General features: G+C 42.3%; 1 protein-coding gene across 4 annotated transcripts in view; it reads left to right on the top strand.

The window, feature by feature from the left end:
• The window catches only part of CNGA3 (cyclic nucleotide gated channel subunit alpha 3), a 109,697-nt gene that overhangs the window by 15,034 nt on the left and 77,946 nt on the right, over positions 1–16,717 (top strand). Inside the window, exon 1 of one of the 4 annotated variants that reach the window (XM_089922701.1) lies at positions 13,847–13,934. The exons of 2 other annotated variants lie outside the window; for them this stretch is intronic. The gene's annotated coding sequence lies outside the window, so the exon portion shown is untranslated. Of the gene's footprint in view, positions 1–13,846; positions 13,935–15,906; positions 16,007–16,717 lie in introns of those variants that run through there. One more of the 4 variants, XM_089922699.1, reaches the window with a different exon arrangement.

The raw sequence follows: 16,717 nt of genomic DNA, 5'->3' as shown, positions 1-16,717 counted from the left end.
GGCAGATTCTGATGTAGTGAGTTTCCTGCTATTATATTTTTTTAGCTTGAGGGAACCTGAGGCAGGACGTGGTCAGTACCATATGGGCAGGTTTAATCTCTGAATGAAAACATATAGTCTTTCTGTCTTGAAAAACCAGAAAACAGAGTTTGGAGAAACTATAGCTTCTGAAAAGTGCAGAGAGAATCCCAGCAAGGAGAGAGCCAGAGACAGGGAACCAAAAATATTGTGTATACAAACTCTTCCCATATTTCTGACTGACATCTTAACCACACATGCACAATCAGGTTACAGGATCACAATCCAAGGTTAAAAAATTACATGGAAATTTGAGCTGCCACCAAAGAGGCAGAGATTTCCATTTAAGTTCAACAAAGTTAACGTCTGTTAAAACAAAAATAACTAGGCTTCTGAGGAATGTTACAGAATCCAGCATCTCTACAAGCTAATATGCACAAAGTCTGAGATACAATTTTAAGTTATTCAATATATAAACATGCGATCCAGTTTCAAGAGAAAAGGCAACAAACTAACCCTGATATGACCCAGATGTTGGATTATCAGACAAGAACTTTAAAGCAGCTGTTATAACTATGTCCATTAAGGTAAAGAAAAACATGCTTATAATTAATGAAAAGACAGGAAATCCCAGCAGAGAAAAAGACTGTTAAAAATGGAAATTCTAGAACAAAAAATTATATCTTAAGTTTAAAGAAAAAAAACCACTGACTGGACTTATGAGCAGAATAGACCAAGGAAAGAGTTAATGGAACTGAGATTGATCAAAGAAATTGTTTGGTCTGAAAAAGAGATAAAAGACTTTTTTCATGGACTTTGGGGACTTTGGAGAATATCAAAAAATCTAATACCCTTTGTAACTGGAGAGAGAGGAAGGAAAGGATATTTGGAGATACACTGGCTGAAAAATATCACAAATTTCTTGAAAGATACAAACTTATAGATTCAAGAAGTTCAGTGAACCCCAAACAGAATAAATAAGAAGAAAATTACTCCATGTGGGTAAAATGTTGAGAACCAAACATAAAGAGAAAATCTTGAAAGCTTCCAGATGAAAAACGACACATCACATAAAGGAACAATAGCTAGAAATCACTGACTTCTCATCAGAAACTATAGAAGCTAGAAGGCAGTGAAACATCATTAAATTGTTGAAAGAAAACAAAACCTCTCAACCCAAAATTCTGTATCATCTGAAAATATCCTTCAAAAATGAAATAAAAATAAAAGCATTTTCAGATAAAAGTAAATGAAGAGAAGTTATTATGAAAATACTTGTACTGTAAGAAATGCTAAAGGAAGTTCTTCAGTCTGAAGAGAAATGATGCAATATAGAAAATCAGATCTTAAAGATGGAATGAACAGCTTCTGAAATGGTAAGTATCTAGGAAATATTTGTTAACTATTTTTCCTCTCAGTTTCCATGGTATACATATAGACATAATACATATGACAACTATGGCTTGAAAGGCAACTGGTAGAGTGGTAAATGGATTTACATGACTGCAAGGTTTCTACATTTTACATAGGTGTGGATACTAACTTTTTTCTTTTGGCACTTAAGTAGACTAAAGTAAAATTTAAAAAACAAAAATAAAATATAAAAGAAATTAAAAGAAACAAGATTATCTTAACCACCTCAACTTAAATTCCAAATCCTGGCAAACTTTCTTTTCCAGCATGCGTGGTAGATTTACCAATATGCTTGGCCATAAAATAAGTCTCAATAAATTTAAAGGAATTACAATCATACAGAGCACGTTTTTGGACCACAGTGAAATTAAATGAGAAACCAATGGCAATAAGATATTCATTAAAATCTCAAAATATTTGGAAATTAAATACATTTCTGAATAATTGATAGAACAAAGAAAAAACTACAAGGTAAAATGGCAAATTCTAAAGTTAGTCCTTTGAAAGAAATCAACAAAAGAGATGAACCTCTAATTAGTAAGACAGAAGAGAAACAACACAAATTAACATGAAGAGGAATTATCACTAGAGACCCTATAGGCATTAAAAGCATAATGGGAGATTGGTTCAAGATGGCAGAGTAGAAGGATGTGTGCTCATTCCCTCTTGCGAGAGCACAGAATTACAACTAACTGCTGAACAGTTTGGTTTGGTGACAAAAAAGATACCCCACATCCAAAGACAAAGGAGAAACTACAGTGAGATGATAAGAGGGGCACAATCACAGTAAAATCACATCCCATAACTGCTGGGTGGGTGACTCACAAACTGGAGAACACTTATACCACAGAAGTCCTCCCGCTGGAGTGAAGGTTCCGAGCCCCACGTCAGGCTTCCCAACCTGGGGGTCCAGCAAAGGGAGGAGGAATTCCCAGAGAAACAGACTTTGAAGACAAGCGGGATTTGATGGCAGGACTTCAATGGGACGGGGGAAACAGAGACTCCACCGTTGGAGGGCACACACAAAATAGTGTGCACATCAGGACCGATGGGGAAGGAGCAGTGACCCTACAGGAGATGGAACAAGACCTACCTGCTTGTGTTGGAGGGTCTCCTGCACAGGCGGAGGGTGGCTCTGTTTCACTGTGAGGACAAGGACACTGGCAGCAGAAACTCTGCGAAGTACTCCTTGCTGTAAGCCCTCCCAGATTCTGCCATTAGCCCCTCCAAAGAGCCTACAGGTTCCAGTGCTGTCACCTCAGGCCAAACAACCAATAGAGACGGAACTCAGCCCCACCCATCAGCAGACAAGCAGATGAAAGTTTTACTAAGCTCTGCCCACCAGAGCAACACCCAGCTCTGCCCACCACCAGCCCCTCCCATGAGGAAGCTTGCACAACCCTCTTAGATAGCCTCATCCACCACCGAGCAGACAGCAGAAGCAAGAAGAACTACAGTCCGGCAGCCTGTGGAACAAAAACCACATTCACAGTAAGGTAGACAAAATGAAAAGGCCGAGGACTATGTACCAATGAAGGAACAAGATAAAACCCCAGAAAAACAACTAAATGAAGTGGAGATAGGCAACCTTCCAGAAAATGAATTCAGAATAATGATAGTGAAGATGACCCAGGACCTCGGAAAAAGAATGGAGGCAAAGATCAAGAAGATGCAAGAAATGTTTAACAAACACCTAGAAGAATTAAAGAACAAACAGAGATGAACCATACAATAACTGGAATGAAAAATACACTAGAAGGCATCAATAGCAGAATAACTGAGGCAGAAGAACAGATAAGTGACCTGGAAGACAGAATTGGTGGAAATCTCTGCCACAGAACAGAATAAAGAAAAAAGAATGAAAAGAAACAAAGACACCCTAAGAGACCTCTGGAACAACATTAAACACACCAACATTCACATTATAGGGGTCCCAGAAGGAGAAGAGAGAGAGAAAGGACCTGAGAAAATATTTGAAGAGCTTAGAGTCAAAAACTTCCCTAACATGGGAAAGGAAATTGCCACCCAAGTCCAGGAAGCACAGAGAGTCCCAGGCAGGATAAACCCAAGGAGAAACATGCTGAGACACATAGTAATCAAATTGACAAAGATTAAAGACAAAGAAAAGTTATTAAAAGCAACAAGGGAAAAATGACAAATAACATACAAGGGAACTCCCATGAGGTTAACAGCTGATTTCTCAGCAGAAACTCTACAAGCCAGAATGGAGTGGCATGATATAAAGTGATGAAAGGGAAGAACGTACAACCAGCATTATTCTAACCAGCAAGGATATAATTCAGATTCGATGGAGAAATCAAACGCTTTATAGACAAGCAAAAGCTAAGAGAATTCAGCACCACCAAACCAGCTCTACAACAAATGCTAAAGGAACTTCTCTAAGTGGGAAACACAAGAGAAGACAAGGACCTACAAAAGCAAACCCAAAACAAGAAAATGGTAGTAGGATATACATATTGATAATTACCTTAAATGTGAAAGGATTAAATGCTCCAAACAAACACAGGCTCGCTGAATGGATACAAAAACAAGACCTGTATATATGCTGTCTACAAGAGAGCCACTTCAGACCTAGGGACACATACAGACTGAAAGTGAGGAGATGGAAAAAGATGTTCCATGCAAATGGAAGTCAAAAGAAAGCTGGAGTACCAGTACTCATATCACATAAAATAGACTTTAAAATAAAGAATGTTACAAGAGACAGAGAAGGACACTACATAATGATCAAGGGATCAATCCAAGAAGATATAACAATTATAAATATGTATGCATCCAACATAGGAGCACCTCCATACACAAGAAAAATGCTAACAGCTATAAAAGAGGAAATCGACAGTAACACAATAATAGTGGGGGACTTGGACAGATCATCCAGACAGAAAATAAGGAAACACAAGCTTTAAATGACGCAATAGAGCAGATAGACTTAATTGATATTTATAGGACATTCCCCAAAAACAGCAGATTACACTTTCTTCTCAAGTGCACACAGAACATTCTCCAGGATAGATCACATATTGGGTCACAAATCAAGTCTCGGTAAATTTAAGAAAATTGAAATCACATCAAACATCTTTTCTGACCACAACGCTGTGAGATTAGAAATAAATTACAGGGGGAAAAATGGTAAAAAACACAAACACAAAAAAAAGGCTAAACATTACGTTACTAAATAACCAAGAGATCACTGAAGAAATCAAAGAGGAAATCAAGAAATACCTGGAGATGGGTTTCCCTGGTGGTGCAGTGGTTGAGAATCCGCCTGCCAATGCAGGGGACATGGGTTCATGCCCTGGTCCGGGAAGATCCCACATGCCGCGGAGCGGCTGAGCCCGTGAGCCATGGCCGCTGAGCCTGCACGTCCGGAGCCTGTGCTCCACAACAGGAGAGGCCACAACAGTGAGAGGCCCGCGTACCACAAAAAAAAAAAAAAAAGAAAAGAAATACCTAGAGACAAATGACAGTGAAAACACGACAATCCAACACCTATGGGAGGCAGCAAAAAACATTCTAAGAGGGAAGTTTATAGCAATACAATCCTACCTCAAGAAACAAGAAAAATCTCAAATATACAATCTAACTTTACACCTAAAGGAACTAGAGAAAGAAGAACAAAACCCAAAGTTAGTAGAAAGAAAAAAATCATAAAGAGCAGAGCAGATATAAATGAAATAGAAACAAAGAAAACAATAGCAAAGATCAATAAAAGTGAAAGATGGTTCTTTGAGAAGATGAACAAAATTGATAAAACTTTAGCCAGACTCATCAAGAAAAAGAGGGAGAGGACTCAAATCAATAAAATTAGAAGTGAAAAAGGAGAAGTTACAGTGGACACCACAGAAATACAGAGCATCATAAGAGACTACTACAAGCAATTCTATGCCAATAAAATGGACAACCTGCAAGGAATGGACAAATTCTTAGAAAGGTATAACCTTCCAAGACTGAACCAGGAAGAAATAGAAAATGTGAACAGACCAATCACAAGTAATGAAATTGAAACTGTGATTAAAAATCTTTCAACAAACAAAAGTCTTGGACCAGATGGCTTCACAGGTGAATTCTATCAAACATTTAGAGAAGAGCTAACACCCATCCTTCTCAAACTCATCCAAAAAACTGCAGAGGAAGGAACACCCCCAAATTCATTGTATGAGGCCAACATCACCCTGATACCAAAACCAGACAAAGATACTACAAGAAAAGAGTATTACAAACCAATATCACTGATGAATATAGATGCAAAAATCCTCAACAAAATACTAACAAACAGAATCCAACAACACATTAAAAAGATCATACACCGTGATCAGGTAGGATTTATCCCAGGGATGCAAGAATTCTTCAATATACAGAAATCAATCAGTGTGATACACCATATTAACAAATTGAAGAATAAAAACCATGTGATCATCTCAATAGATGCAGAAAAAGCTTTTGACAAAATTCAATACCCGTTTATGGTAAGAAAAACTCTCTAGAAAGTGGGCATAGAGGGAACCTACCTCAACATAATAAAGGCCATATATGACAAACCCACAGCAAACATCATTCTCAATGGTGAAAAACTGAAAGCATTTCCTCTAAGATCAGGAGCAAGGCAAGGATGTCCACTGTCACTGCTATTATTCAACATAGTTTTGGAAGTCCTAGCCATGGCAATCAGAGAACAAAAAGAAAAAAAAAGAATACAAATTGGAAAAGAAGAAGTAAAACTGTCACTGTTTGCAGATGACATGATACTGTACATAGATTATCCTAAAGATGCCACCAGAAAACTACTAGAGCTAATCAATGAATTTGGTAACATTGCAGGATACAAAAGTAATGCACAGAAATCTCTTGCATTCCTATCCACTAACAACGAAAGATCAGAAAGAGAAATTAAGGAAACAATCCCATTCACCATTGGAACAAAAAGAACAAAATACCTAGGAATAAACCTACCTAAGGAGACAAACGACCTGTACTCAGAAAACTATAAGACACTGATGAAATAAATCAAAGATGACACAAAGAGATGGAGAGATATACCATGTTCTTGGATTGGAAGTCTCAATATTGTGAAAATGACTATACTACCCAAAGCAATCCACAGATTCAATGCATGCCTATCAAATTACCAATGGCATTTTTTACAGAAGTAGAACAAAACATCCTAAAATTTGTATGGAGACACAAAAAACCCCTATTGTTTTGGTTTTTTTTTATGGTTAGTAACTTTTGGTCCTGTCTAAGAAAATTTTGCCTACCCCCAAATCATGAAAATATTCTGGTTTTTTGTTTCTATGCATCTTGGTTGCAGCTTTTATATTTAGGCCTATCTATGATCCATCTCAAATTAAATTTCCTGTGTGGAGTGAGATAGGAGTTGAGATTTGGTTTTATTCATACATATCCTAGTTGTTTCACCACCACTTCTTAAAAATGAATTTCCTTTCCCCACTGAATTGCCTTGGCACCTTTATCAAAATTCAATTGACCATATATACATGGGGTTTTACTGGAGTTTCTATTTTGTTCCACTAGCCTGTTCTCAGGCCAGTACCACACTGTTTTAACTACTGTAGCTTTACATTCTTGAGATCAAGTGGCATAAATCCTACAACTTTGTTCTTTTTTTTCAAGATGATTTTATCTAATCTAGATCCTTTGCATTTCCATAAAATTTTAGAATCCAATTTCTTTAAATAAAAAAAAGCCTATTGGGGTTTTGATTGGGACTGCATGAAATATATAGACTAATTTTGTGGGAAATCTTTAAATGATTGAGATTTCATAAACATATACCATGACATGATATATATTTACTTTTATTTAGGTCTTCTTTAATTTTTCTTAGCAACATTTTACAAGTCTTGCACATAGCCTTAGATTTATTCTTAAGTAATTGTGCCTATGATGCTACTGTAAATGGTATTTTTAAAATTTCATTTTCTGTTGTTTGTTGCTAGAATATATAGAAGTACAATTGAGTTTGTATATTAACTTTGTATTCTGCAATCTTATTAAATTCACTTTTAGTTCTAATATTTTTATAGATTAAATAGGTTTTTCTACATACACAATCATGCTTTCTTTGAGTAATGACAGTTATGTTCTCATCTTCATGCCACTTGTTTCTTTTCTTTTTTTCTGTATTGTACTGGCTAGGACTTTCAGTACGGAGGTGAATAGAATGGCTGAAATGGAACATTCTTGCCTTGTTCCTGATCTCTGTCTTCAAATTAAGCATGTTAACTGTAAGCTGTTCTAAGATGACTTTTATCAACTTGAGGAAGTTCCTTTCTAGTCCTAATTTGCTGAGAACTGTAAGCTGTTCTAAGATGACTTTTATCAACTTGAGGAAGTTCCTTTCTAGTCCTAATTTGCTGAGAACTGTAAGCTGTTCTAAGGTGACTTTTATCAACTTGAGGAAGTTCCTTTCTAGTCCTAATTTGCTGAGAACTGTAAGCTGTTCTAAGATGACTTTTATCAACTTGAGGAAGTTCCTTTCTAGTCCTAATTTGCTGAGAACTGTAAGCTGTTCTAAGATGACTTTTATCAACTTGAGGAAGTCCCTTTCTAGTCCTAATTTGCTGAGAACTGTAAGCTGTTCTAAGATGACTTTTATCAACTTGAGGAAGTTCCTTTCTAGTCCTAATTTGCTGAGAACTGTAAGCTGTTCTAAGATGACTTTTATCAACTTGAGGAAGTTCCTTTCTAGTCCTAATTTGCTGAGAACTGTAAGCTGTTCTAAGGTGACTTTTATCAACTTGAGGAAGTTCCTTTCTAGTCCTCATTTGCTGAGAACTGTAAGCTGTTCTAAGGTGACTTTTATCAACTTGAGGAAGTTCCTTTCTAGTCCTAATTTGCTGAGAACTGTAAGCTGTTCTAAGATGACTTTTATCAACTTGAGGAAGTTCCTTTCTAGTCCTAATTTGCTGAGAACTGTAAGCTGTTCTAAGGTGACTTTTATCAACTTGAGGAAGTCCCTTTCTAGTCCTAATTTGCTGAGAACTGTAAGCTGTTCTAAGGTGACTTTTATCAACTTGAGGAAGTCCCTTTCTAGTCCTAATTTGCTGAGAGTTGAGAGTTTTTTCTGGTTTTTCGTTTTTTGTGGGTTTTTTTTTTTTTAACATGAATGAGTGTTGAGTTTTGTGACAGAGACCATCTGGCCCGAAAGCCTAGAATATTTACTATCCAGCCCCTTAAGAAAAAATTTCTGACCCCTTCTCTAGAGAAAAATATAAAAGACACCCCGGTTCATAGCACATTTATCAATTTGGATCTAATCAAGAGACAGAAACCACACAATAATTTAAACAGGATAAGGTTAATATAAAGACCGTTCGGGCTTCCCTAGTGGCACAGCGGTTGAGAGTCCACCTGCCGATGCAGGGGACACGGGTTCGTGCCCCGGTCCGGGAAGATCCCACATACCGCGGAGCGGTTGGGCCCGTGAGCCATGGCCGCTGAGCCTGCGCGTCTGGAGCCTGTGCTCCGCAACGGGAGAGGCCACAACAGTGAGAGACCCGCGTACCGAAAAAAAAAAAAAAAAAGACCTGGGCTGAAAGGGAGTAACCAAGGAAGGACAAACTTGGAATGGGACCCCCTCCCCGCCCCCGCCAAGGCTAGCATTTAGACTTTTTTGGATCTGGCATACTTGCAGCCCAGTAGATGGCAGAGAAGTTCACTGGTTTGCACAGGCCTGAGCTGATCTGCAGTTGCTGGGCCAGCAAGAAGCAACTCACAGAATGCAGGTGCGGTGAAGCCACAACCAGTGGCTGTGGCCACACCAGTGTGCCAAGAAAGCAGGGACACCAGTGTAAGATGGAGATCTGGAGCTGTGGTGTTGTGTCAGAAGGGTTATGGCACCAAAAGTCCCAGGAGACAAATCTGGGGGTGGGGCATAGGGAAGCAGATGGAGTTGCAGCACCAGTGCAGGCAGGATGGGCTGCAGCATTCGGTGTCCATGCTGAGAGAGCTGCAGGAAGGCGACCACCAGCTCGGGCTGAGGCTGAGACATCATCAAAGGACTGTGTGTTCTAGGCATATGGGGGGCGGGGGGAAAGCACCACTGGTCATTCTCACATCCTCATTGCTGACCGATGGTGCAGCCACCAGAAGCAGAAGAGTCCCTTCCTGCTTCCTCTACTGAGAAAGCTTAACATCTTGCACCCCGTACAAAACAAATGCTTAAAGTAATACCGGGGAGCAGGTAATACTGGGGAGCTAAAAGGTAATGACTCGATAACTGACGTAGTATGGTTGAAGAACGGGGTATGCTGGGCAATCAAGTATTTGACCCACCTAGTATTCTATTAGAACATCTTGGAATAAAAGTGAAAACTAGGTGCTTTTTTTTTTTTTAACAGATGAACCCGAGTCCCACATTAAATTAATTGCTCAAATTTAAGAAATTTTAAGTAAAATTCTAGACTTTATGTCAAAATAAATCCAATTGTATTACAGAGTTAATATTAAGAATAAAAACATGTAAAACCATCAAAAAAAAAAGAGTAGACATCATATGTGTAGTGGAATTTTGCTTCTAGGCCTTCAACGAATTGAATGAATCTCAGTGGGAAATGTTTGCAAGTCTGTAGAATAAATATTATCATAGCTCAAATAAAAAGGCAAACCAATTGGGGAAAATATTTTCATCAAATAAACCAGAGAGAATCTCTCCCAGTATTGCACAAAACCTCATGAAAATTGAAAGGAAAAACATCTTTTTTTTTTTTTTTTTTTTTTGTGGTACGTGGGCCTCTCACTGCTGTGGCCTCTCCCGTTGCGGAGCACAGGCTGCAGACGCGCAGGCTCAGCGGCCACGGCTCACGGGCCCAGCCGCTCCGCGGCATGTGAGATCTTCCCGGACAGGGGCACGAACCCGTGTCCCCTGCATCGGCAGGCGGACTCTCAACCACTGCGCCACCAGGGAAGCCCAAAAAACATCACCTTTAATGTAAAGTTGGACACGAACAGATGATTCACCAAGAGGAAACAGAAGTAACAGACATGAGAAAATGTTCAATTTTACTACCTCTTATTGAGATGCAATTTAAAACTATGGTGGGGTACAGTTTAGCATGAAATGTGAAAAATAAAATAGAATGCTGGTGGAAAAAAACGGTGGAACTGGCAAATCTTTGATGGCAATAGAAATTGCTAAAACTTCTCTTGAATTCAGATGTTTATATCTCTGGAGTAATCCTACTTCTGGGAACCTAAGGAAATAATAATTCTACCATATAACCTAAAATAATTACAAAAAATAGGAAAAGGCTCTATGCATGTGTTTTTGGCAGTCATTTAAAGGATTGAAAAATAGGAAATAATTTAAATGTACATAAGAAGTTCAATAATTGTGTAAATCATTCTATTGATCATATAATTCATTTGACCATGATCGTGGCCAGTGATAAAAGATTTGGCCACGACTAAAAAGCATTGGAAACTAATGCAGCAAGATAGGCTATTTCTCAAGATAATTGAAAGCAGAATAACAAAATTGTATTTACATGTTATTATGACTGTGAAAGAGAATATGTGTATGTGAAGAAAATCTAGAACATAACATAAAATGCTATGTTCTCACCTCTTTTCTATGTGATCTATTTCTATTAAGTCGGCTTTATTTCTCCTTAACTTTTTGCCAATTTTGTGGAGACACATCACCCTGAAGCTTAGCGTCACATTGGCTGAGGTCTGCTAAGCCACGTCTCCTCTTCCTGTGCTGCGGTGGCTGAGTTTTCAGGACCCTAATGCAGAACCTTATACTTGTTCCCGTTACAGTTTTTTCTTGGTCTGTATTTTCAGCCCATTGCTGAAAGCGCTCAAGATGATTTTGGACCCCGATTTACACCCCTTATTTGCCACATTTCCTGAGGGCATGTTAGCCATACATTCTATCTATATTAAAATGTCCAGGAACACTCCATACGGTTTACCCCAGGCCCTGATGAGAATGTGGTCCTGAGTAGTACTGAGCTCCAGGGTACATCACATCTATTAATGAGCGCCTGTGATGACATTCATGCTACCATCCACTAGAACAGCCTTGCATCCAGTACACATTTGCCAGCTCTAACAATTAGCAGAGGTCATTGTCCTCTTTTGTGGGTGGAAAATGAAGGCTTTAGGCTTAGAGGAAAGCTCGTGTGATGTGCCCAGGCCAGGGCCAGTTTCGGTTGTAATGGGGATCAAGTTTGCCCTCAGTGTCCAGTATCTGTCACCTGGGCCCTTGACCCCTCTGATACCACCCACCCCCCTGCCATGGCATCCACGCCATCCCACCCTCAGTGGTCTCTAGCATCATCACATGGTCTCCTCAGTCTTATCAGAACTTTTTATTTGATTCTTTATCCACACTCTATCACCCGGAGCTATCTGCATTTTAACAGGGATCAAAGTTTGGAAATAGAGGGATGAAATTCTGAGGGTGGAATTGCAGGCACTGGTGGTCAGAGAGAGGAGATGGGGGCCTTTTTGGCAGCCCCTACCTGTCCACTGCCTGCAAGGCTGGCCTGAATGGGGTGTCTCCTGGGACAAGGTAGATTAGACCCTACAGCACCACGGTCCTCCTCAGGCCTTTAATGATATTTGGATAGAATTCATAACTCTTCACATTTCATTAATTTAAGTTAATTTTCCTTCTGTTCTTCCAACTGCCAGGTAGGTGAGGGAAACATGTCATCATCATTGAGAAGGAAACAGGCAAAGTGAGCCTTAAAATCTAAAAACAACTGCTTCTTCCCACCTCGGGGACTTTCCTCCCCAGATGACTTTGCACTGATGGCAGAATTTTTGCTGGGGAAATTGGTTCATCATTGCTTCTCATGTGAACCTTGCCTGCCTCTGCATAAATATTTTATTTCCTCAAAGCCATTCCTACAAATTGCCTTATCATTTACCAAGGATCTAGACCATCTGCCAGGGTAGGCCCACACCCTCCCCCTTACCGATAACTGGGCTTATCTGTTTGCATTTCTACTTCTCATCTGCTAGTCTGGCTTATCTGCTTATCCGATTGCATGTTCTTTAGCACAATGGACACCATATGGCCCCCAGCAGAAGTAGCTGCCTTGTTGCCCACCTATGGGCACAAATTATGTGCCTTCCAACCCTAGCCTATAATCATCAGGTCACCAGGACATCTGAAATTTGTTTGTACTAGGCAGATTTTCCATAATTAGAATAGCAAAAATTTAGTTCCCCTCCCCAGTTTATGAAATCAAAGTGCATCATGTGCACCCAGAATAAATAACAAATTGTATATTTACAGAGTAAAACTGAAAGACCTAAAGCTACAAGAAACATCACTGAATCTTAATATTGATTGAAAAAATAAATCCCAGAAGACTATATAGACCATAATTACACCATTTCTAAACTTTAAAACAAAACTACATATCACTGGGGAGTCCCCTAAGCCACACCTATACAGGCTCATACTCGGACTCAATCCTTCTGGGCATGGCGAGTATTTATCCTTTCATTTCTCTGGCATTGAAGTCACAGGTGAATAGAACTGGTCTCACCAGGTTCCCTGGGGCCAGCCTTCCTCAGCTCCTGATGGCTGGGTGCCACCCTTTTCCCCACAGACCCCTTCTCATTTCTTTAGTGAGTCCTGGCTGAGGCTGAAACAACCTAGGACTCACCTAGTCCTCCCCCACTCCCAGTCTCACCTGCCCCATCAGAATGAGGAAGCGATACCTTCTCCACAGCACCCTTCAAACTGTGGACTCCCTCTTCTGGCACAAGGCTTTGGGTTTCTGAAGATCCCTCTGCTGGGTGTCTGGATACCATGGACCTGTTAGGACCTCCCACTAACTTGTCTGGGATTGCCTGGTGCTGACAGTGTCCTGCATCTCGATAAAGGATTGCTGACCCTTCCACACTGTGCCATACACACCTGCTTGTACCTCAGATGAAGCTTATTAAGCAGTAGGACAGGTCCCCAGAGGCCACCCCACTCAGTGTGCCTTTGGCCCTATCTGGACCTTCCATCCTGGCGGCCCAGGATCTTGCCGCTGGATGCCTTTCCAGGCAAATTCACAGATATATCTTCTCCGGTCTCTTTCTGTTCATTTCCCGTCTCAGTTCACCTGTTTCCACATTTCAGGTGCCAAAAGTTCTTCAGTGATAACTCTAGCCACCCACATAATTTCCTACAGGGCAATTACATGCTCCGTCCTGTAGTGGATGCTCTACTTCATCAGATTCAGCGCACTTCTCCATTTTATTGTCAATTTTGTAAGGTCTTGCTTTCCCCCTCATATCTTAGAAATGGTCTGCATTTCAAAAACAAAGTCCAAATGGATTTTTCATTTTTAGTCTTATGCCTTAAAATTGTCTCATGATAACTACTACTTTCTCCAAAATCAGCATTTAAGATTCTTTAGAAGCTCTGAAATGTTTCTGGGCAACAGAGGATTACCACCTGCTTCCTGTCTTCCCTGAGGACAAGGCAACAGGAAACAGCTTTAACTTGTATGGTAAGTTACAGGGATTAGAGGAAATGCAGCATTTCCCAATAATGAGGGCCGAAAACAAAATTGCACAGGGTAACTGATGTATGTGGGAGACTCTCTGGATTGAGGAGACTAAAGGTCTTAATGAGGCCATAGTCTCATGAATTATGTTTTCTCGTGTGTTAAATTCACTTCACATTTCTTCCAGGAGCCCAAATGATAAAACAAGAACTCTCCTCCAACTTCTGTGGCTTCAGCTTTGTTTTGTTGACTCACCACCTCCATTCATTTGCTTTCACATAACCAGAATCCTTTGAATCTGAACAATTAAGCCTGACTTTTCAAGGAAATTTTTGCTAGGCTTTACTTCCCTTCTCTAAGATGAATGTGTGTACGTGTGCACGTGCCATTCTAACTCTTTATTTCTCCAGTGAATAGTGTACACTTCATCTCTCCCTTGAAATGTTGCATGAACTTGAAAACTTGTCTTCTAAAGACAATTTGCTCCATGAATAATAGACAGTGTGATATGTATGTTCAGGAAATGCCACATACTTGAAGCCCTCAGGGAAACCTCTGGTTTTCAGGCTGCTGGGGGAACTGCTCCTTCAGAGTTTCTTACTATAAGAGTGTCACTCATGGGAACCTAGAACCCAGAGGCTTCTTGTCCCAGACAAGAAGGCTCCTGGGACCTGTTCCTTCCATCTAGAACCTAAGTGAAAGGGAGGTGAGATTAGGTCTTCATCCTGAATATGTCCTTAGATAAATGACTTCTGTGGAGAAAGTGAGTTTGGAGAAAGGTGGAGGTTTTGTTAAAGTTATTTTCTTCGAAAAGAGTTTAAGAAACTCATAAACTCTTTCACAGAGGGCAATGAATAACAACTGGATTGGTGGGTTTTAATTTTTGATTTGGGGAATCCGTGTTGTCCGGTGTGATAGAGGGAAACCAACATTCTGCAAGGAGAATACACAATATCCCTAAGAGACATTTGTTTCTAAAACCCTCCCCCTAAGATTGTAAATGAGTTTAAGGGGATATACATTCCCACCTTTAAACTTCAAACTCCCAGATCTCTGCTGTGTCCTCATGCCGCATGGATTACACTACTGGTAAAACATCCCAGGAAGGAGTCCAAGGAGGCCGTTCGCGGTTAGGGGAGGGTCCGTATTTGACAGACAGACTTTTCTGCTTTCTTGCTCCTGGCTCGCCCCTCTTCCCTTGGAGCCCACGGTGATGCGAACGAGTGGCTTCTGCCTCTTCGGGGACCGCCTTTGAGGCTCCAGAGCCTCACCTGACTTTCGCAGAGAGAGGCGGGCAACCGGCTCCTTACGCCACCTGAAGAGGAGGGTCCTGGGGCCCGAGAGTGTGGGAGGGAGTGAAGCCGGAGCTGCGGCCCAGAGCGGGGAGGAGACGCTCTGCCAGACACAGGCGCGCCGCGGAGAGCTCAAACTTTGAAGTGGGGTAAGGATTTTAGGGGCCCTTGAGCTGGTTGTTCTTGGGGCGCTGGGAGGTGCGCGGGGGACGCAGACTCCAGTCACCGTGTGGATTAAAGAAGTACGCCCAGGGCAGTGGGGTGGCGGAGCCCTAGGGCGGGCGCGGCGCTGTCCGCACCCCCCGGTGCTGAAACGGGCCACATCTCGGCAGGAAAGGAAGGAGCAGAAGCAAGAGCCAGCTCTGGCATCTGCTCCCACCCGCGGCACACACACAACTCCCTCCAGCAGGGATCAAAGGACTAGAAGGCGTCCCCTGCGCCTCCTAAGTCTATCGCACCCCTTTCTACTCACGTCCCGCAGACGCGCTGGGCCAAGTCGGGCTGAGCCGTCAGGGCAGGAGGCAGAAGAAGCTGGGCTCCTTCAGCAAAAGGATGGACACCACCCCCGAGACACGTCCCCAAGAGACCCTGTACCCGAAGGCCGCGCCGCCTCGTTCCCCGGGCTCCAGATCCGGCTCCCGAGCAGAGTCTCCCCGAGTACGCGCGGCGCGGGTGGAAGTTGTGTCCATGGCTTGGAGGGGGCAGGAGCCAAGGGGACCCCCGCCGGCGTCGGGGGACTGCCTCCGCTGGGCCCTGCTCAGCCCTGAGGATGCAAAGAGACAGGTGGGCTGCGGAGGAGGCAAAGAATGAAAATACTTCGGGGGAGTGAGCAGTCACTCTTTTTTGTTTTTTTAACGACAAAATCATGATCCGCGATCTTGGCTGCTCTGGCCTTAGGGACTTAGTGCTCAGGAGCGAGGAGAAGGGCCGGGGCGGGGTGGGCCTCCGATCCTCTGCAAACCCCTAACCGGATAATCACACGGGCCCTCTGTCCTCGTCCTCCGGCTTTTCTCCCCAGCTCAGCCCTCACCCCCGCCCCCGACGCCCCGAGGGGGGCGCGGCCAGCAGCCCCTCGCTCTCCAGCAACCCTGGGCAAGGACTGGATGACCGGAGGAAGTGCCGATTCATTTTTCCCTCCGTGTGATTCCCCAGTTCACAGCTGCCCTACTTTATGCTGTTGTTGAGACTAAAATTTGTCATTCTGAAGTGGGTATCTCTAGTTAGACACGGCATGTGGCCGAGGGTCAGTGGGGCAAGAGCAGAGGGGACCTGGAGCCCGTGGCTGGGACCCCGTGGCGGTGGACGCGGTGCCGGGGACACGCAATTCGCTCGCTCAGCGCTCTCCCTGCCAGCGGTTCCGCCGGCGCAACCCCTCTCCCGGAAACCAGACGGCCCGACGGTGGGCGCTCCTCACCAAATGTTCCGGAGGGGCGAAGCTGGGGCCGGCGCCTTCCCTGGTACCTCACACCCTGGGGCAGTGACTGGCTACCTGGG

The sequence above is a fragment of the Delphinapterus leucas genome, chromosome 13 (assembly GCF_059928025.1).
Source record: "Delphinapterus leucas isolate spDelLeu-1000000601 "Yukka" chromosome 13, BTC_Dleu_Yukka2, whole genome shotgun sequence".
Lineage (NCBI taxonomy): Eukaryota > Metazoa > Chordata > Mammalia > Artiodactyla > Monodontidae > Delphinapterus > Delphinapterus leucas.
This window is presented reverse-complemented; position numbering and strand designations above follow the sequence as displayed.